This window comes from Azolla caroliniana, unplaced genomic scaffold (assembly GCF_043228905.1).
Source record: "Azolla caroliniana isolate FFs.n. ecotype wild unplaced genomic scaffold, voAzoCaro1.0.p SCAF_22, whole genome shotgun sequence".
In the NCBI taxonomy this organism is placed as follows: Eukaryota; Viridiplantae; Streptophyta; class Polypodiopsida; order Salviniales; family Salviniaceae; genus Azolla; species Azolla caroliniana.
The window spans coordinates 6125774-6148768 of record NW_028230457.1 but is presented as its reverse complement, the minus strand read 5'-3'; positions in this window follow the sequence as shown (position 1 = coordinate 6148768).

Below are 22995 nucleotides of genomic sequence, written 5' to 3'. Positions count from 1 at the left end.
ATGGTCGCTAACGCTCGTTCGTGTTCGAGTTCTTAGTGACGGCCACATGGTCCTTCACACCCGTTCATGTTCCTCTTCCCGGTGAGGGCCGCACATGGCCGCTCACTCGCGTTCGTGTTCCTGTTCCCGGTGAGGACCGCACATGGTCGCTCACTCCAACTATTGTTCGTGTTCCACATCCCTGTGAGGAGCGACATGGTTGGTTGTGCCTGTTCTTGTTCATGTTCCAGTTCCCAGTGAGGACCACACATACTCGATTACTCCCATTCGTGTTCCCATTCCCGGTGAGGGCCTCATGGTCACTCACTCGTTCGTGTTCCATTTCTCAGTTAGGACAACATGGTTACGCCCGTTGGTGTTCGTGTTCCAACTCTCAGCGAGGACTGTTCCAGTTCCCGGCAAGGACCCCACATGGTCACTCATGCCCATTGGTGTTGATGGTCCTCGTGAGGACCGCACATGGTCGCTCACACCCTTTGATATTTGTGGTCCAATCCTACGCGAGGACCACACATGGTTGATCATGCCCGTTGGTGTTAAATACCTCGTCTTGTGGAAGGGTTATTCCTTGTCTAAGATTTACAAAATACTTTGCAGGTGATCTAAGATTTTCATCAACAATATCCCCTTAAGCCGACAAATGATTTGGGAAGGCATCGTTGGAGGGGGGATAATGTCAAGATTTGAACTCTTGACATAACCATGTTATAATCGAGTGTTATGTGTTAACCACACATCTAGCATATAATCCTGTATATACTTCCTCATTGTAGGTTTTAGCTAGCATCATGTGCATAATTTGTCCCTTGTATTATTCACACTTGGCACATGCATGCGTACCTACTGCCTACATGATCTATTGTATCACATGCGTGCAACAGGTCTGCATGCCACTTAGTATAAATAGTTGAGTTCACCTTGAAGGAATTCAAGGTGAACAATGCTAGTCATGGACATATCAATCTGGTATTCTCGTTTCGCCCATCTTGTCTCCTTAATCTTCATCTCTATCTTTATGCTCTTGTGTCATTCTGTCATCGCTCTGTCGTAGCCTCATCATCCGTGCTCCATCTTAGTCCGCAGTTGGTGTGTCCATGACAAGGACCTTCTGGGACATTCAAAAGATTATCCTGAATTGTAAAACGAGCTAAATCAAGTCTTTTGGGTTGATGGGAGGGGTTTGTGATACTTTCCTTGACCTCTGTGGGGAACTTGTCAATCGTAGTGGCTTCTGTTATTTGCTTGAGCAAAGAGTCAACCTGGAGCAAGCAAGTCGCGAAGTTGTAGAATTGGTTAGGCTTTAACAAACTCTAGGACTGCTGAACATAGGCTTCATCCTTCGGAGTGAGCTCAAACTTAGATTGACGGGATAAGACATTGGTCGTCGTGTGTTGAGCGTCGGGTCGAAAGATTATCTCAAAATCATAGTCTGCCAAGAAGGTCGACCATTGTGTCTGTCTACGATTTAAGGTTTGTGTGGTAGAAAAGTATATTAGATTTTTATGATCGGTAATCACTTGGATACGGTGTTGCGCCCCGACTAAATAGGGTCTCCATTCTTCAAAAGAAGCAATAATAGTGAGAAGCTCCTTGTCGTATATGAGGTAGTTGGTTTCTGGGGCTGTGAATTTGCAGGAGTAGTAAGTCACCGGGTTAAGCACATCGACCTCATCTGGCTGGGAGAGCATTGCCCCAATGGCGAAATTGGAAGCATCCGTTTCGACTTGGAAAGTCTTAGTTGGGTCAAGATGTAAAAGGACCGATGCCATAGTAAAGGCTTGTTTCAGCAAGTCGTACGCCTTTTGGGCAGCTCTTGTCCATTCGAAAGTAGCATCCTTGCGGCTAAGAGAACTAAGAGGTTGTGCGATCACTGAGAATCCTTTGATGAAGCGACGATAAAAATTGGCAAGACCAAGGAATGATTGCACATCTCTTGGATAGTCTTGACTTTCCGTGTGATTCCTTGTGTCGAAAAGACATACCCAAGAAACTCTATAGTTGTACGATCAAATTCACATTTTTCACTTTTAGCATAGAGTCTGTGCTCGCGAAGTTTGGCGAGGACTAACCTGACATGTCGAGTATGCTCCTCGATGTTCTAAGAGAAGACCAAGATATCATCTAGATAGATCACAACAAAGTTATCTAGATATTCTCGGAATATGTCATTCATCATATGTTACTAATCGAAACAATTCAGCATACAAAGAGTATGCACAAAAACACACTCTCTAACACAAAGATTAACAAACAAACAAAGAGGGAGACACAGAGATTAGTGATAGAGAGGGAGAGTGATGATAGACTTCCTCTCAAGGGGGTCATCCATTCGGGCGTGCCAAAAGTGTTAGGTGGGGGGTTGAAGCCTAGAATGGCTCCACCCCCTACCGAAGGGGGTTACGTTAGAGAGAGAGAAAAGGAGAGTGAAAATCAGAAATGACACAAAAATGAGAGGGGAAAAAGATATATTCATTACATGCCCCATAGGGGGTTTATATAATACATCCAATGTAACGGTTACATGACCGTTATAAATAAGACCGTTACGAATTCTTGTACAGATGCACATAATTGTGCATGCGTTCATACACATACTCATCCTCATACACTAATTCATAGTACACATTACACACCTTAGACCTTACACACCATACACATTACACCTTAACCCTCTCGTACACCTATACAGGTAACAAAAGACAAAAAGGGAAAGAAGACCAAGACACGGATGTGGGCCGATGTCGTGAAAGGTCTGGGAATCGAAGATGGATTGGAGACAGCCAATTCGGAGAAGAGCTAGAATGAATCAGATGCACCTGATTAAGAAGAGGTGGTTGATTCGGATGAGGCATATCAACTCAAGGTCAAATGGACGAGGAGGTAGCAAAAGTCAATGCCAATACAGAGGTGACAACGGGTTGACAAGCGCCGGAGTCAAAATAGCGAGGGAGCTGAGATGGGCCTCTTGAGCAAACATGCCGACCGAGGAGGTTGAGGAGCACAAAACCGGACGAGTCACGGAAGGCCGAACCAGACCGGACGAGGAGCGTGAGCCACGCGGGAGGACACCAGGTCAAGCAAGAGGCAAGGATCGACAGACAGAAACACTGACACCACGATCCGACCTCAAGTTTAGCTTGAGGGGGAGTGTTGAGCAAACAAGCTCAACCGGATTCTGATCGTCTGAATAGGCCAAAGCCGGATCAGTATCCGGAGTGGAGAATTGGGTAGGTATCCAGAACTAGGAGCCGAATCCGACTGTAACCGGTAGGCCGTTAGAGGCCTACGAATCTAGCATAGTATGTAGGCGTATTTTTGGGAGTCAGTGTCAGTCGCTCAAATGAGCATTGAAGTACTTGTTAGTACTTCTGTCAGTCTGTGTAAGGAGTTGTATAAAAGTGCTCACGGAGCACCTTGTATGTACAGAGTGTTGTTAGTTTGAATAGAGTTTATGCTTTCTACTCTCTCTTTGTCTCTCATTTGTATTCTTTGTTTTTAAGCTACCATTCTCTGTGTTGCTATCCAGAGAAACCGGTTTGTCAAAGCATCCGCGTATTAACTTTGACAAAGCTCGACAGATCCAACTATGCATCTTGGTCGTACAAGATGCACTAGTACTGTCATGAGGACACTCACATCATGCCTCAAAAGGATTTGAACCCACGACCTTGTTGTACACATGTCAAATCCTTAACCATTGTAATAATATGCATATACGTATAGTTTTGAGAATATATAATCTAATATCATAGGAATATTCTATATTACTCTACTAGAGTGTTCTATACACTAGAACCTTCTAGAATACTCTAGAAACCTTCTAGGTTACTCTACATTCTAGGATGACCTAGAATATTCTTGAGTGTTCTCTATTACATATAAATAGGGATATATCAATCATCCTAAACCTAAATTGGTTCAACGCCATACTGTAGCACTCTATTGCCTACTCCTTGTAAATTTCCATTTTACTCTGCAATACAATGTTTCCCATTCTCTCTCTCTCTCTCTCTCTCCCTAGATTAAGTGTCAATAGTTCTAAAACAAAGATTATGCTTGTGAAGAATCAAGAAAAAGATAAACTAGCATTATGTACAACAATGAGCCAGTTGAATGTGTGGAAAGCTTCAAATATCTTGGCCTTAAAGTTCCTTCAAATCATAAATGGAATGAATGTGCTACACACCGCTTAGAGGCAGGTAAGCGAGCATATTATGCATTTGAGAACACATGCAATCTTGGAGATATTAAGCGTTGGGTCCTCAAAAAATATCTTTTTGACACTTTGGTGACCCCGGTTCTTCTCTATGGGGTGGATGTATGGGGTGGTAGCTCCCTAAATCTACATGGAAAAAGTTTGAAAATGTTCAAAAACATTTTGTTACAAAGTTTCTACAAGTTAAGAAACAAACACCCTACACCCTCCTACTCGAGACGGGATCGCTTCCCATTGAGATCATGATTATGGAAGGAATGTTGAATAACTGGTTAAGTTTCCAAAAAGCCACTAGAATTGCATGGGAAGCAAGCAAAAAGATCCAAAAGACGTTGTCGTGCCTTTCGGCGCCGGATCGTTGCGTGAGTCGGGTGGGAACCACTGAGGTTTTGGACTAGGAGAAAGAAGAATATGAGATGAGGCTAGTAATCAATAGATTATTAGAAAGAGAGATAGAAATTTCGTGAATCCCACGAGTGTATTGTATTCGATTAATCAATATTTAGATAAGAATATGTATTTAGATTGAAAGAAAGATATAAGAAATTTGTGAATCCCACAAGTATAGATTATATTATTTTCGTGAATCCCACGATTATATTAATCGGTTGGTGTTTTCGGAAATATATCCAATTTCCAAATATTTCACACACCTATTACATTGTGCTCCCCATCCTTATGTAGTGATGAGGGAGTCCATGCTTTTTTTTTTTTTTCTAACTATAGACTCCATGCTTTTCCTATAGATAGACTATATGCTTTATCTAAAGTGATCATGCTTTTTCTAACTTGTGCGTTTTTTATCAACTATAGCGTTCACGCACGCTAGATGTGCATGCGTAGCTTTTTCTTTTAGCATGCGTTTTCTTTTAACTAAAGTTTATCCTAGGTGAACTAAGCTTTCTATGTGGAACATCTATTTTTGAACACTAATGAAATGCTAGTGTAATGGTAAGACATACATTATTAACATGGAGGTGCAAGGTTTGAATCTTGCCCTATGCATGTTATATATATTTTAATATTTTCTACTATTTATTTATATTTATTAAATCGGTACTTTATAAGTTTTTCACGTAGTGTACGAAATACACTACGACAACGCATAAAACCAAAAAAAATTGTGTTCCGGTTGGATGCAAGATTTAGAAAAATGGTTTGGTAGATGGGATGTAAGACACTTGCTTCATTACGTGTCACTAGAGTCCTTTGTAAATGAGGCCTTTTTGCAACGCCAAGGCATCATGATATGGGAGAAATGTGGTGGCTCACGCTTCACACATTATACTACAAAGGTTGCACGTAACTACAAAACCATATTCTTCGCGGAACGGGGAAGCCGTACACATCGATACATGTTAGAGCCCATCCGGATATCTGCCATTGGAACCATGGCTTCCATGCGACTTAGCTCACACACATTGAGATGTGAGACGGGCCGGTGGGGCAAAAGTGGGGAGAGTGGCCAACTATGCACACTTTGCCCTAAACAAGTTCGAGAGTCTGAGTATCACACATTAATACAATGCTCTGCCTTTGATCATATTTGACCATGCTTTCCACATCTCTTCGATCAAGCCCAATCCTTGCACAAATTTCTCTCAGTACCACGATGTGCACTCTCGATTGCAACATTCATTGGTAAAGTTCTTTAACATCGAGAGTCGCTACTGACCTTCACACGTATCACGTGAAATGTAATATTTTTGGTCTCATAGGTCATATTTGACCTTTGAAGACGATAATATAATCTATCTATCTATTTATCTATATATCTATCTATCTCAGTTTGATGGAGAAAGAAATAGAGAAATATGTGTCAATTGTAAAAAATGATGAACTTAAATACTACATATGGCTCAAAATAGAAACACCTAAGAATTTGAGCATGAATCTTAAGCGAGCGCCCATGTATCCCAATATGGTTGAGGATATGTTACAAATGACAAAGACACAACATGGTGCCACACTAGAATGCAAATGGGAAGCTTTTATGAATGTCATTCTCTCTTGTACAAACAAATGTTTTTCGACCAACCACACATCATGGAAATGCACCAAGAAATATAAGAAAAAATGGTTTGATAAAGAATGTAATGAAGCTCGAAAGTGCCTTACGGTTTTTGATGTAGTTAAGGATACAGAAAATTACCAAAATCATTTGCATGACTATAAAAGGCTTATTCAAAGAAAGAGATGAATATGGGAAGTTACTCCACAACTTAGCCAAACGCAAGAGAAAGCACATACATGTGTTAAACTTTAGGGAAATCTAAAGGGGAAACGTGTTGAGAGTTATGGTGACTTAAGTCTTCATGGCTTGTCTATGCATTGTAAGAATTTATATGAGTTATCTCTTGCCAAAAAGATGATGTGTTATGGTTCTCTTTCACATATGTCTCCCTTCTTTACAATTGAAGATATATGCAAGTGATCTTAAATGTATAAAAGCTGAAATGCTCAAATGGACGGGAAAGGAAGCACATATATGGATATGCGATATGTTTAATGATACATTGCAACATGGTATGCCATATGATTGGACTACAAATTGGTTCAAACATTTACATAAAGGTGGAGGTGTAAATAATGTAAACAACTATCGAACCATCATGGTTTGCTCAGTAATGGCAAGACTATTTCGATGTATTATGGAATCAAAGATAAGTGTATGGGCTGAAAAAAATGGTAAGAGAGCTTATGAACAAGTTGGTTTTCAAAAATACCATAGCACCATTGATCATCTTGTCACTCTTCGAGTATTAATGGAGGAAAGTCGCCTTAGAGGTAAAGGTTTATATTGTTGCTTTCTAGACTTCAAGAAAGCTTTTGATATGGTACCTCGTGAGCATCTTTGGAGGCGAATGGAAGAACTGGAGCTACCAAGTGAATATATGCTTGCAATTTCTCGAATATATGAGAAGGTTATATGTTGTGTATGTATGAAAGATAGACTTTCAGATTTTTTCAATCGCACTATTGGTGTTAAGCAAAGATTCCCACTCTCACCAACATTATTTGGTCTATGCATTGTTGAATTAGAAGAAATGGTTACCAAGTTTGTAAAGGACGAATGTGTTGAAGAAGTTGCCATTGGGAATGTTGTGATTATGCTTTTGTTATATGCGGATAATGTAGTGCTTTTTGCAAGCACTTCAGGAGATGCACAAAAGCTTATAAAGGCATTGGAAATTTTTTGCATGCATACTAGATTAAGTGTCAATGGCTCTAAAACAAAGATTATGCTTGTGAAGAGTCAACAAAGAGATAAACCATGCATTATGTACAACAATGAGCCACTTGAATATGTGGAAAGCTTCAAATATCTTGGCCTTGAAGTTCCTTCAAATCATAAATGGAATGACTATGCTACACGCCACTTAGAGGCGGGTAAGCGAGCATATTATGCATTTGAGAACACATGCAATCTTGGAGATATTAAGTGTTGGGTCCTTAAGAAATATCTTTTTGACACTTTGGTGACCCCGGTTCTTCTCTATGGGGTGGAAGTATGGGGCGGTGGCATCGTTAAATCTATGTGGAAATAGTTTGAAAATGACCAAAAACATTTTGTTACAAAGTTTCTACAAGGTAAGAAAGAAACACCCTACGCCCTCCTCCTCCTTCAGATGGGATCGCTTCCCATTGAGATCATGACCATGGAAAGGGTTGTTGAATACATGCTTAAGGTTCAAAAAAACCCTTCACATTGACTTCCTAGAATTGCATGGGAGGCAAGCAAAAAGATTCAAAACATGCATAAAAACAAAATTTTGTGTTCTGGGTGGATGCAAGATTTAGAAAAATGGTTTGGTAGATGAGATGCAAGACACTTGCTTCATGATGCGTCACGAGATTCCTCTGTAAATGAGGCCTTTTTGCAACGCCAATGTATCATGACATGGGACAAATGTAGTCGCTCACGCTTCACACACTATACAACAAATGTTGTACCTAATTACAAAACCATATTCTTCACGGAACGAGGAAGCCGTACACATCAATACATGTTAGAGCCCATCCGGATATCTGCCATTGGAACCATTGCTTCCATGCGACTTAGCTCGCACACATTGAGATGTGAGACGGGGCATTGGGACACAAGTGATGAGAGTGGCCGACTATGCACACTTTGCCCTATACAAGTTCGAGAATCTGAGTATCACACTTTGATACAATGCTTTGCCTTTGATCATATTCGACCATGCTTTCCAGATCTCTTCGATCGAGCCCAATCTTTGCACGAATTTCTCTCACAACCATGATGTGCACTCTCAATTGCAACATTCATTGGTAAAGTTCTTGAACATCGAGAGTCGCTACTCACCTTCACATGTATCACGTGAAATGTAATATTTTTGGTTTCATAGGTCATATTTGACCTCTGAAGACGATAATATAATCTATCTACCTATCTCTCAGTTTGATCAAGAAGGAAATAGAGAAATATGTGTCAATTGTAAAAAATGATGAACTTAAATGCTACATATGGCTCAAAATAGAAACACCTAAGCATTTGCCCACTTTTGTAGTTGGATGTTACATTCCTCATCAAGATTCTAACTTTTATTCTTGTTTGGATAAAGATCAACATTTTGCTAATCTTTAAGATGATATTGCTTATTTCAAATCCAAAGGGGAAGTTATTGTCTTTGGTGACATGAATGCTCGTACAAGAAGTTTCCAACTTGACTCACAAGAATCATTAATGCCACATATCTCAAGGATGCAAGAGGATATGCAAATATATAGCCGCTCTTCTAGCAATGAAATAGATCCGGACCAATTTGGGAAGATACTCCTACAAATATGCAATAGTGCTGGATTGCTTATTGCAAATGGTGTTTCTTTATGGCCCAACACTAATGGTTTTACATGTAGAAAACACAATGGAAATAGTGTGATTGACTATGTGCTACTTTCTGAAGGTATTTTGGATTGTATACATAAATTCTCACTAGGGGAATGGACATTAGAATCCGATCATAGGACTTTATGTCTTGATCTCAAATGCATGTGTAAGTTTGATTCTAAGAAGGCCATTGATGATAGTAAACAACGGCACTTGAGCATGAACCTTAAGCGAGCGCCCATGTACTCCAAGATGGTTGAGGATATGTTAAAAATGACAAAGATATAAGATGGTGCCACACTAGAATGCAAATGGGAAGCTTTTAAGAAAGTCATTCTCTCCTATACAAACAAATGTTTTTTGACCAACCACACATCATGGAAATGCACCAAGAAATGTAGGAAAAAATGGTTTGAACATCGGGTCATTTGAAACAGGTAATATGTCGCATTTTGAGAATTGTCCATCAAAAAATGACACAAATTAGGGTGATTCACAAAAAGGGGTGCCGCATGCATAAAGGAGTTTTAAAAATGACCCAAAAATATATTGATTTTTAGCATGTATGGAAATTTAGGTGTTCAAAAAAAGGCCTAAATAATGGACATGCCAAACTTACAAATGAATGTTGAAGATGACTAACACCAATATTTATAGAAATTTATGAATCCAAATCTTGATGTACAATACAATATTTATAGTTAACGTATCAGGACAATTGTTTTCCAAGTTTATGCCATCATCTTCATACCCATTAGATGAACTAGTAAGAGTTTATGAGGTTTCATCCTCATCATCAATGGCAACTAATGCATTGTCTTCATCCAATTGCAATCCAACCTTATCGAGGTTATGAGTCATGCTTCTTGTTTGTCTTTGTGTTGTGTCTGAAGCCACATTCTAGATCCTCTTTTAGTATCTTCATTGTGGTCTGTCGTAGATAACTTATTCTGGTCAAAGATAAGTTATACACTAGTATATAAACATTATCCAATGTAAGAGTAGATGTGCTTGATGCATCTTTCTTCCTCACTTTTTGGTTATGATATTTAATTATGTACTTTCTATTTACGATATTTGATTATGTGAGAGAAGCTTTCTACCAAAATCATTAGAATCTAAAAGATGTCGTAAAGATGCTTTTCTTTTTTCTTAGATTCTCATAGTAAGCCTTCGATGTCATACAAAAATCTAATTCATTCCATCTAGATTTGATCCACCATGTTGAATTTTACTCTATACATCTAGAATTGGATGTAGTGCATCAGATTCCTGTTGTAAGTCTTGGAAATTTTTTTAAATTTCCATTAAAAAAAACTCTTCCATTTTCAACTAACACATAATGTATTGCATCGAATTCTAGCTACATAGTCTAAAATATGATACATTGCATTGGATTTCAATTGAAAATCCACTTTCAAAATATCTTTAAAAAGTGAAAAAAATTTACAAATGGATTTTCAATGGAAATCCAATGCACTGCATTAGATTTCAATTCAATGTTCACTTTTTCTTATTTGTTTCCAAATTTTCTTATTTTTTGTAATTTTTTTGTGATTTTTCATTTTTCTCGTAAATAAATAAATAAAAATTTGAAAAATAAAATTTAATGGAAATCCGATTCAATGCATCATATTTCCATTGAAAGTACACTTTTTGCTATTTGTTACCAAATTTTCCTAGTTTCAAATTTCTTTTTGTATTTTTTTATATTTTTCCCATAAATAAATAAATAATAATTGGAAAAATGGATTTTCAACGGAAATCCGATGCACTGCATTAGATTTTGGTTGAAAGTCCCCTTTTTCGTATTTGTTTTAAAATTTTCATATTTTTTGTATTTGTTTTTGTCTTTTTTTATATTTTTCCCATAAAAAAATAAATAATAATTGGAAAAATGGATTTTCAATGGAAATCCGATGCATTGCATCAGATTATGGTTGAAAGTCCCCTTTTTAGTATTTGTTTTCAAATTGTTATATCTTTCGTAATTCTTTTTGTATTTTTTTATATTTTTCTCATAAATAAATAAATAAAAATTGGAAAAATGGATTTTCAACGGAAATCCGATGCACTGCACCGGATTTTGGTTGAAAGTCCACTTTTTGGTATTTCAAATTTTCATATTTTTTGAAATTTTTTTGAAATTTTTTCTCCCATAAAAAAATAAATAAAAATTGAAAAAATGGGTTTTCTATGGAAATCTGATGCACGGTTGAAAGTCCAAATTTTTCTTATTTTTTTCCAAATTTTTCATATTTTTTGAAATTTTTTTGTATTTTTTGGAATTTTTTTTTTCTTTTTCGATAAAATCCATTTTTTTGGAAATTGAAAAATGGATTTTGAACAGAAATCCGATGGATTGCATTGGATTTTAGTTGAAAATCCTGTTTTTCTTATTTGTTTTCAAATTTTCTTATTTTCTTATAATGTTTCCCTAAAACATTGCTAAAAATAAAAAAATTGTGATTTTTTCCATTTAAAATGATGTATTTTCAACTAGAATCCGATGCACTGTTGAAGGTCCATCATTTTCAAGGGGATTTTCAACGGAAATCCGATGCATTGCATCGGATTTCCATTGAAAGTCCAATATTTTTCTTTATCATTGATTTTGAACTGAAATCTGACTCAATAGATCATATTTTCGTTGAAAATGCAATATTTTTTTATTATTTCATTATTTTATGAAAAAACTAAAATAAATTTGGATTTTTATTTGAAATGTGATGTAGTGCATCAAATTTCAGTTGGAAATCCACTTTTTTAACATATTTTTATTTATTTTTCGAAAAAATGAAAAACAATTGAAAAGAAAAAGGATTGCCAACTAAAATCTGATGCACTGCGTTGATGTCTAGCTATATAGACTACAATTTGATGCAGTGCATCGGATTTCAATTGAAAATCCATTTATTATTATTTTTGACTTTAATCCAACGCATTGCATTAGATTCTAGCTATATAGACTAAAATATAATGTAGTGCATAGTATTTTAGTTGAAAATCCATTTATTATTTTTTTATGGAAAAAATTTTAAAAATTACAAAAGAAAAAAAATCTTGGATTTTCAACTGAAATCCAGTGCATCGCATTGGATTCCAATTGAAAATCCAAGATTTTTTATTTTTTCAAATTTTCAATGGGTTTTAGATTTGTTTTTTGACACAGGTATATAACATAAAACTTACATCAATTTAGATTAACGTTATAGTCTATTCTTGAGTTTGATGTTACCTGTGCAATTTCATTCTACTGTCATGTACTACTAAAACATGTGCCTTAAAGATGATCAAGAACTCTATTGCATTAGAGAAGGACCCTGAGCAAGTTAATTTCATCAAAATGAGGATCCAAGGTATTTGGGGTTGTCCTGATCAAGACGAAGAAGTTGGGGCAAAGCATATCAATGAAACTTAGATGTTCTAGATGACTTTTCGAGAACCTATGGAACCTATAAATGAAGACGCATGGCACCTTGTTGAATTAGAAGACGTACCAGAGTCTGAACATACTAACGATTGAACTTAACGTACTAACGAAGCCAATGAGGACAATCTTGATGAAAGAGCTAATCCTGAGGAGATGGCTTTGAATGGATATGGCTTATTGTAAAATTTGAACAATATGAATTGTTAAATTTTTACGCAATATATAAGTTGAGCTTACTTATAATTTTCGTGTAACAATCATTGAACTTAGAGATTAAGTATATTTGTATGTGTACATGTTTTCCAAACTCTCCTTTATCATTTGGGGTATATGGGAGATAAATTTATACTCTATCATTTACTCGTATGATTGGAATGTTATTGTAGACTAGTTTATTTATACATTGACGATGTCATGTATTACGTGTCAATGGAAATTTTCTCTTGACATAGTAGTATCTCTTAATTGCAAGGTTCACAATTTGCTTTAAAATATATTATATATAAATATACACACATAATGGGGTATGCTTTTTAGAATATGCACAAGGACTCATGTTACTATTATACTTGCATTGACAAATATACCCCTGTCTAAGATTTGGACAAAAACATGGTAGATAGAATATACATCGGATGATTTTGTTGATGTGATATTAGTTAGTTCTATTTTTCACTATGTTTTCATAAACCACATATGCATGCGTCGTGCCATTTTGAAATTCTACTTAAGGGTCGAAGCACGCTACGGTGTACTAGAAAAGTATTGTTTTTGGCCACAAAAATTGTCAGTACTTTCAATACTATTAGTACTGAATAATTCAAAAACAAAATTAGAGAAAAAGAAAATCGATTTTGGAGAGTGGGGTGACTGTAGTACAAGTGTCATTTACTGTAGAAGGAGTGGGGGGAACACGTGAGGAGATGTTCTTCCATTTTGGGGGCTATTTTCCCCTCATGTCGATTTTGGCGCTTCCCCTCACGTCGTTTTGGCGCTTCCCCTCATACTCCTCTTCCTCTATCCCTCTGAGCTTTTCATCACAAACATCCATGTCACGTTTCTGATTTTCCTTCAATCTAAATCTCAGACATCCATGTCTGGTTGGAGAGTTTGAGTTGAGGATTTCTGATTTTTTTAGGGTTTCTGTTTTTGTTAGGGTTTAGGTTGAGGTACAGAGACTGTTCTGAGGGTTTAGGTAGCAGCCAATAGTAACTTCTTCGACAACGACTTTCTTACTTCCACTGATTGTAGTTGATGTCGTGGTGATTTGGGGCTTTTTCCACCAAATCGAGGCGGCATTGGAGGTTCCTTCCACCAAATAGAGGCGGCATTGGAGGTTCCTTCCACCAAATCGAGGTGGCATATCCAAAGCTCCCTCCACCATTGGAGGTTCCTTCCACCAAATCGAGGCTGCATATCCATGCTCCCTCCACCATTGTAGGTTCCTTCCACCAAATCGAGGCGGCATATCCAACGCTCCCTTCACCATTGGAGGTTCCTTCCATCCATTTTTTTATTTTCAGTACTAAAATGTTTCATTTCTTCATATTTCAGTACTAAATTTTTAGAATTGACATTTGTCATATTTGATATGTATTTCTAATGTTTGAAACAAAATATTTCTCACTTTGCAGGCCACATTTAAAAACATTTGATTGTGTTTTCTTGGTTGAGTCTATATAACATTAACTACTTTCAGAAGACACTTAATTTTTGTGGATAAATCTAGTGACCGAATGGGGGTTCCTAACGAGAGTGAGTTGTCAAGTAACTCATGCATATCTGAAAGGACTAAGAGACGAGTGGTTCTTCACATAGTCCGTTATTTGGTAGAAATAACGAAGAGATTTAGTGAAGAGGATCGTAGGGATATTATCTGTAGAGTGTTACACCATCAAAGTTTGAATGAAGACATGGAGAGAATAAAATTTAGGGACCAATGTGTTTTAGAAGAGATTGTGGAGTCTATGAAGTCATCCATAGACTTAGTGAAAGGTGTAGAGAGCTTAGACAAACTTGCTGCAAAGAGGGCAGCCCTACACATGGTTGTGAACGGTGCGAGAGAAAAAAAAAATAGTGATACTAAAGTTGCCTTAGCCCTGGGTATTCAAAGAAGGAACTTCAGGAAACATCGCCGAAATATACACTCAAGCAAATTCAAGTGGCTAGGGTTGGGACGTAGACGACGATGTGATGCCTTATCTCAAGAGATTATTGAGAAAGTGGATTCATTTTGGGCCAAAAATACGCGTGTCTCACCAAATAAGAAGGATGGGTGTAGACAATGAATAAGTCAGGGTAAGTACCAGATTCACCCTAGACACTTCTTGGAGATGACAGAGGTATTCCATTTTTTTATATCAATTCACATTCCATAACTTTGTGTTTTGACCAAGTGTATATTAATGTTTGCTATATATATTGGTTGATGTAGGCTGAATTGTACATGAACTTTAAAGACCAACATCCAAGCTTGACTGTTGGATTCCGCAAGTTCCAAGGTTTGAAACCATTTTACGTTAGAAAATTAAATGAGAGGAATACATGTTGTTGTGTGTACCATGTGAAGATGGACATGTTAAGGCTAGCAGTGAATGCAATGCGTACTGATTCTAAGGGTATACACGGGGAATTATGTGTCTGCACTTGTGAGATTTGTAGACCAAATGGGGAGGATAATAGGTGTAATGCACGAAACATGACTTATGCATCTGTTTCTGAGCTATGGAGGTCTTGTGTTTGTGAAAAAGAACCATCATGTGAGTGGCATCGTCGCACATGTCTATTAAGAACATGTAAGGTTTGTCCGCTACCATTATTTTGTAGGCAAGAGCTTGATTTGGGAAATAGTCATATCGTGAAATGGAAATATTCGGAGTATGTGACTGAAAATATTGGCAAGGGAGTTGTAACTAAGCGTATCAAGGAAGTATATAAGGAGACATGTGCTGCTACCCTTGTCTCAGAATTTAAGAAACAACTTGGGGAGTTCATTCCACATAACTTCCGGAGTTATTGGCAAAATTCACAGTTCAAGGAATGTATTAATAACTTACCAACGGGTGTCATTGTATCCGTTATTGATTTTGCAGAAAACTATACATTTAAAGTTCAAAATGAGGTTCAATCAATGCATTGGTACAATGATCAATGTACAATACTTGTACATATTTGCTATTGGAGGCAAGACGGTGAGTTACATAAGAAATCAATATTTTACATTTCAGATGATAAAAAGCATGATACACTATTTGTTCAACATTGTTTTAAGCTTCACCATGCAGATTTATTTTCTCTAGGGTTAACCTTTAACCGTCATTGGGTTTGGTCTGATGGTGCTGCCTCGCAGTTTAAGGCGGCACTATCGTTCTACTTTATCGCCAGGTAATTTTTAATCCATATTTTTAGTACTTATCATGCAATGTGTAAGGAAGTAATTCTTGTGTTAGTGGATGCATACTAATTATGTTTGTAACTATTAACGAACAGTACTATTCACATGGATGCATACTAATTATGTTTGTAACTATTCGAATCTTGCACTTCTGAATGGATGCATGCATACTAATTTTGTTTGTACTATGTTGTGTGTTGTATCTGTACTAAATCAGTAATTACTGAAGGATGTAAAGTACTCGTATTGTACTCTATAGTATTGTCCGTCCTTAAGAGAATTGTACTAAGTAACTTTTAATCCATGTGAAGTGTTCTCCATAGACACATTGTACTATGTTGTGTTTACAAAAGGATGTAAAGTACTCATCTTGTACTCATAGTATTGTCCGTCCTTAAGAGAATTGTACTAATTATCTTTTTATCCATGTGAAGTGTTCTCCATAGACACATTGTACTATGTTGTGTGTTGTATCTGTACTATGTTGTGTGTATAGAAGGATGTAAAGTACTCATATTGTACTCAGAGTATTGTCCGTGCTTAAGAGAATTGTACTAAGTATCGATTAATCCATGTGAAGGGTTCTCCATAGACACATTGTACTATGTTGTGTGTTGGTTCTGTACTATGTTGTGTTTACAAAAGGATGTAAAGTACTCATCTTGTACTTATAGTATTGTCCGTCCTTAAGAGAATTGTACTAATTATGTTTTAATCCATGTGAAGGGTTCTCCATAGACACATTGTACTATGTTGTGTGTTGTATCTGTACTATGTTGTGTTTACAGGAGGATGTAAAGTACTCATCTTGTACTCATAGTATTGTCCGTCCTTAAGAGAATTGTACTAAGTATCGGTTAATCCATGTGAAGGGTTCTAAATAGACACATTGTACTATGTTGTGTGTTGGTTTTGTACTATGTTGTGTTTACAAAAGGATGTAAAGTACTCATCTTGTACTTATAGTATTGTCCGTCCTTAAGAGAATTGTACTAAATCCGTATTTACTCATGTTGTACTCATAGTATTGTACTCATCTTGTACTCATCTTTTAAACACACTGTGTGGTACTGATTATCTATTAATCAATGTTCAGCGTTCTCCATGAACACACTGTATTGTACTATGTGTTGTATCTATACTAAATCAGTGTTTATTGGGGGATGTAAAGTACATGTCTTGTAGTACTAATGATCTTCTAAGGAGGGTTGTGTTCTCCGTGGACACATTGTACTGTACTATCTGATATTGAACATTTTGTACTATTTATCTATTAATACATGTAGAGTGCTTTCCATGAACTCATTGTACTATACTTTGTGCTATATCCATACTAAGTTAGTATTAAATGGATGCCAAGTACTGTTGGTTGACAACATAGTACTATTTATCTTTTAATAAGTGTAGAGTGTAGTACTCTCAATTAACAACATAGTACTAATTTTGTTGAAAACCTGAGATACCAAAGCAGGTATTTCTCCTTATTCAATATTCGTATGCAATGGAATTACTTCGGGTCTGGACATGGAAAAGGAGAGCATGATGGCGTGGGGGCTGTGATCAAACGTGCCCTTACAAGTGAGCAGTTGGATAATAATGGTGCTAAGTTACAAAATGCACATGATGTTGTGCAGTGGCTAACATGGAAGATGTCAAATGATGGTAAGAACAGATTGTTTGTTGAAGTTCGCGCTGATGAGGTCGATAGAACTAAATCATATGGTTGTAAAACCGTGAAAGGCACACGCAGCACCCATTGTGTGTTAGGGTTTAGCCGCAAGGACACCACACAATTGTTACTCCGTAGTTTATCATGCTTTTGTTCCATGTGTCTAGATGAAGCTTGGGATAAATGCATCAACCTATCAATCGTGGAGCCCTGGAAGCTACAGAAGCTTGAGCCTGAACGACAAGATGATATTGAAGAGGATGTGCATTCAAACGATATTGTATACTACAACCAAAATCAAGACTTGACAGTTTTATTGGAAGTTGGAGATCATTTTGCAGTGCTCAAATCTCCTAAGAATGAAGATTTAGAAGACTACTACATTGTGGTGTGCAAGCAAGGAAAGACATTATTGAAAGAAGTGGTGAGGGATGGTTGGGGCAACAATTTCAACGTTGGTGACTCTGTCATGTATGGAAACTATTATGCAAAGTTGCTGCAGTGCAAGAACACATATGCATTACTAAAAGAAGCACCCATCGCAATAATCTACGCTGATGCCATTCTTGCGATCAAATTCAATATGACTCAAGCAAAGCACAAGGTTAAGGGATACAACACTGTCTACAAGGTCCCCCAAGAGGTTCATGAGCACATATTAGGGGAGGTCTCTCTATTTAATGCTTGAAAGTCACCCTATCAATACATTGTACCAAAAAACTGAAAAACATCCACTTGGAGTTCACTATTAATTTTGATGATTGACAAATGAATTGATATATTTCGTCTTTCTTCTAAAGTGTTTATGCCTTTCAACCACTTGTACTTATCTTTCATAATATATTAGTTGTTGTCAACAGGACTTGGATTTCTTCATTGCCGATATTGCTCATGTTTCCTGATGTTATTTGAGCATAGAAGTTTTGTAGAGCCATGTTAAAATGAGTAAAAATATTGTATATCTTCTTGATAAAGTCTAGATTCATAAGAGTTGGTGTGTCCTCTGTTGGCACATAAATCTGCTCTTCTTTTGCTACCAAGAGAAGATTGTTAGTTGAATCCATTAAAGACTTTAATATTGTAAGATTTTCTACTGTAAGTTCATTCTTCAAAGGGGGCGATGAATTCTGTGAAGACAACAAAGAAAATTATTCTCTCAAAATCCTTTTTTGTTTCATGATATGTCCTGTGAAGCCATCTGAGTTTTAACTTCTTGTATATAAGTCCTGCATATCCAGGTTATGGATTTTAAAGTACAGACCTTCCTTTCCTTAACAAAATAATCCTAGGTATGAGTTGACTAAGTGGCACTTCATCATCAGAGGCATCAGAGATAGGCGTGGATGCGCGGGCACCTTGTACTGGTGGCAAGCTTGAGAGAGCAACTATGTTTTCTGCAACTGCAATGCTTGTACACAAATCCACAAAGGTGCTATCGATAGACAAATTATCACTCATCTCCTGAATGCTTGTACTCCTAGCGGTCTTTATTGCCCTATCATCATCATCGATGCCTATACACTCGTTCTTATTAGACTCCTGTATGTGGACCGTGGCAGTAGTCATGGTCAACTCCTCTTGTACAGTGGATGTCACCTCATTCTTAAGACAACGTGTACCTGCTTGGGTGGTCGTTATTGCCTGGTCCTCTTGGGTGATGCTAGTATGCTCGCTCTGAGTACAATCAGGCCCCCCTTCATTAGTAATGTTGTTCGCTCTACACTCCTCATGGGATTCTGTACAATCAGGCTTATCTTCAGGGAAAGCGATGTTCTTTCCATGATCCTCATGGGCTTCACAAGACACTACTAGCACATTCTCAGTACAATCAAGCTCCTCTTCATTACTAGCAATGTTCTTTCCATGATCCTCATGGGAATCTTTAGACAGTACTACCACATTATTAGTAGACACTACTAACACATTATCAGTACAACCAGTCTTCTCTTCAGCACTTGCCACATTATCAGTACAATCAGTCTTCTCTTCAGTACTTGCCATATTCTTTCCACACTCCTCATAGGCTTCTTTAGACATACTGTTGTTTGTACATGCCAACTGCTCTTCACATATGAATGCTTCGTTTTTCTCACAATCCTCATGTGTGGAAGATGTGCTTCCAGAGTCTGCCTCCGTGCAAAGGTTAATTTGATTCTGACTCTGACCAGAATCTGACTCTACACTTGTGCTCCATGAAGTTCCCGATTCATTTGATTGCAGTTGGGAATCAGACTGCTCTTTTAAACCTAATTAATGGGATTCCAAAGAATATTAGTATCAACTCACATACTCAAAAGTTTGCAAACAATGAACATAGGGTTTAGGGCCACATTTTTACCTAATGTTACATTGTCATACTGTATAGCCGTAGATACCCCATTGCAAGTGGTGGGCTCGGTCATCTTCTCCACAACATCTAGGTGCTCAACAATGTTGTTATGATCTATAATAGCAACAAAAATAGGGTTGTTATGAGCTAAATCATTGTTTTCAAAGTCTGGCTTTTGACGTGTACTTGGGAGTGTGATAAATTTGTCTTCACGATCAGGTTTTGGACTCGTATCTCCGTCACCAAATATCATTTCGTCATCAGCTAGTAACACAAGTACTTGGTATTAGACAATGGATTAGGTTGACAATGCTCCGGACAGGTGAGAACTTATATGACTCACCATTGCATTCAACTTTGCCTTTCTTACCGTTTCCATACAACATTCTTGCAGCATTTCTCTTCTTACTGGGCTCTATTTGTAAAGAAACTGCATTTCTCTTCTTAGAAGGCTCTATTTCTTGATGTTGACCGGAGCTTGGGGAATTTGTTTGTAGAAGCATATGTTCCACTGCTCCAATGGCCCTTCTCATACATTCATCCTCATCATAAAAATCATAGGTTATTGGTAATGATGGTCCCTGAACCTTGGAATGTGTAGCAGATATTGAGGGTTTAGGCACAGGGGCTGGTTGTTCCATTACCTTCCCTGGCGTGGAGTTGCTTGACACTACAACATTCATTGCAAGAAACAAAAAAACCTTGAATGTTAGTACCATCATCTAAAATATATAATGTAGGTCACAAGAGCTGCTTCCCATATTACACAATGTACCAATCATGAACAATGTACTACTCACATAGTTCCTAAATTACTAAACTAGTACTAATAAGGAACACTGTACTACTCACTTAGTTCCCAATTTACACAAGTAATACTAATCATGCACAATATACTACTCACTTAGTTACCAAATTACACAAGGAGTACTAATCCCGAACAATGTACCACTGACTTAGTCAAATTACACAATTAGTACTAATCCTGAACAATGTACTACTCAACAATGTACCACTGACTTAGTCAAATTACACAATTAGTACTAATCCTACAAAATGTACTACTCACTTATTTTCTAGATTACTGATCTAGTACTGATAAGGTACAAAACTAGTACTAATAAGGAACAAAGTACTACTCAGTTCCCAAATTACAAAACTAGTATTAATCATGAGCAATGTACTAGTAACTTAGTTCACAAAGTACAGAACTAGTACTAATCATGAACCATGTAGTACTTACTAAGTACTAATCCAACAAATGTAGATTGGTATTTTGCATACAAGTAATACTAAACGTGATATGTGTTCTACACACCTAGTTACATAACTTGTACTAATTACACCAACAGTATTAATCTTGAACAATATTAGTACTAAACGTGATATGTGTTTGACACACCTCATTTCCAAATTACAATAACTGTACTATTATTCAGCAATTTACTATACACCTTGTTCCCAAATTACCTTACTAGTACTAATTCCCAAGTTACACAAACAATACTAACAGTCAACAGTGTACTATAAGTATAGTGTTTACTAAACTAATACTAGGCAAGTTGCAATATAGATTGGACGATGTTGTACATGGTTCCCTTTTAGTACTACTAGTTCTAGTCCAAATGTTAATTGACATCATATAATACAAACAATAGAATAGTAGAGCCACATACCGTACGGGTGTACTTTTAAACCCCAAGCATAGTACCACTCAGCCGCAATTGTAGTTTTACAGTCCATACATGTATTCTCTTTCTCAAAATGATACTTAGCACATAGCACATAATATGTGTGCAAGCATGGTGTAATCACAACATCCATAGCCTCCAGCTTGAATCCGAGGCCACAAAATATACACTTGGAAGATTGCAAACACAAGTTATAATATATTAGCTGCTCACTTATTTATACCAGAGAAGTAGAAATAAATAACTTTTAAAGCCAATACCGTGTTATAGCTATACTAGTAATGGTACTTTCTATACCACTTGGATGCTCAATTACAGATGTACACAAAGTATCAAAACCATTTTGTTTTAAATCCTGCATCAAGCATGCAAGGTTCTCAGAATGCAACTTTAAGGCTGACAACTTATTATCTATTTCTTCATGTGCATTCCTGCAAGTATCAAGGTCTCTCATTTGTGAACCTAATTGAGTGCCCCTATTGTTCAGCTCTTTCTTCAACTCCTCTTTCAACATCTCACTTTCTGAATTTTGGATTGTCGATGCAATCCATTCATATGTAGTTTTTATTGAAGAAAATTTCTTTTCTGCCTGTATCTCAGCTGATTTAACTGCTTCCAAATCAGCAAGTAGTGCTTGTATTCTTGAGCTCATAGAAGCTATGCAACCGGCCATCATCTGTTCATGGTTTTCAGTCATTGTGGCTTGTACCTTTGCCTCTAGAACTTGGTGGACAGGTGTTGTAGCCGGAATATCCACATGAGAGGTTCCAGATGACTTCAAGCCAGTGTTGGTACTGGAGGACCCTTTGTAATGTTCTGACCGGTGCCGATTAAAATCATCCCAATTTACGTCAATGCCACCTTGAACTTCACATGCAAAAGCACGTGCAAAAACAGTACCCACCTCATTGTTAGTGATTTGATTTGTATCATAAACATGTTCGTATCTCGTCTTCAATAAATTCATGTATTCCCTCTTCAAACCACTTATGTGGAATCCTCGCCTTGTGTCGGGATGTGCTGACCTCCAGGTTTTTAACAACCACTCTCTCAGCTCTGGATAAACGTCAGGTCGTGCTCGAAGGAAATAATTCCATCCAAGAGGTGTGTCTCGACTGATGGAGTGGTACATCTTCTTTCTCTGTGTTGATGAATTCATCACCCTTTCTCTTGTGGGTGTCTTCTTGCTTTCTTTCATGGGTGTCCTTCTTCCTTCCTTCATTGGTGTCTTCACTTTCTCTTTCATCAATGTCTTCTTTATGGGTGTCCTTCTCGTCATTGTCCTAGTCAACACAATTCTCAGGGAATGAATATGCATGTACTAGAAGAAAACTCAAGCAATTACCATCAACACATAGCAAATCATCACATTGCATGTACAAACCATGTCAAACACACAATAACCCTAAAT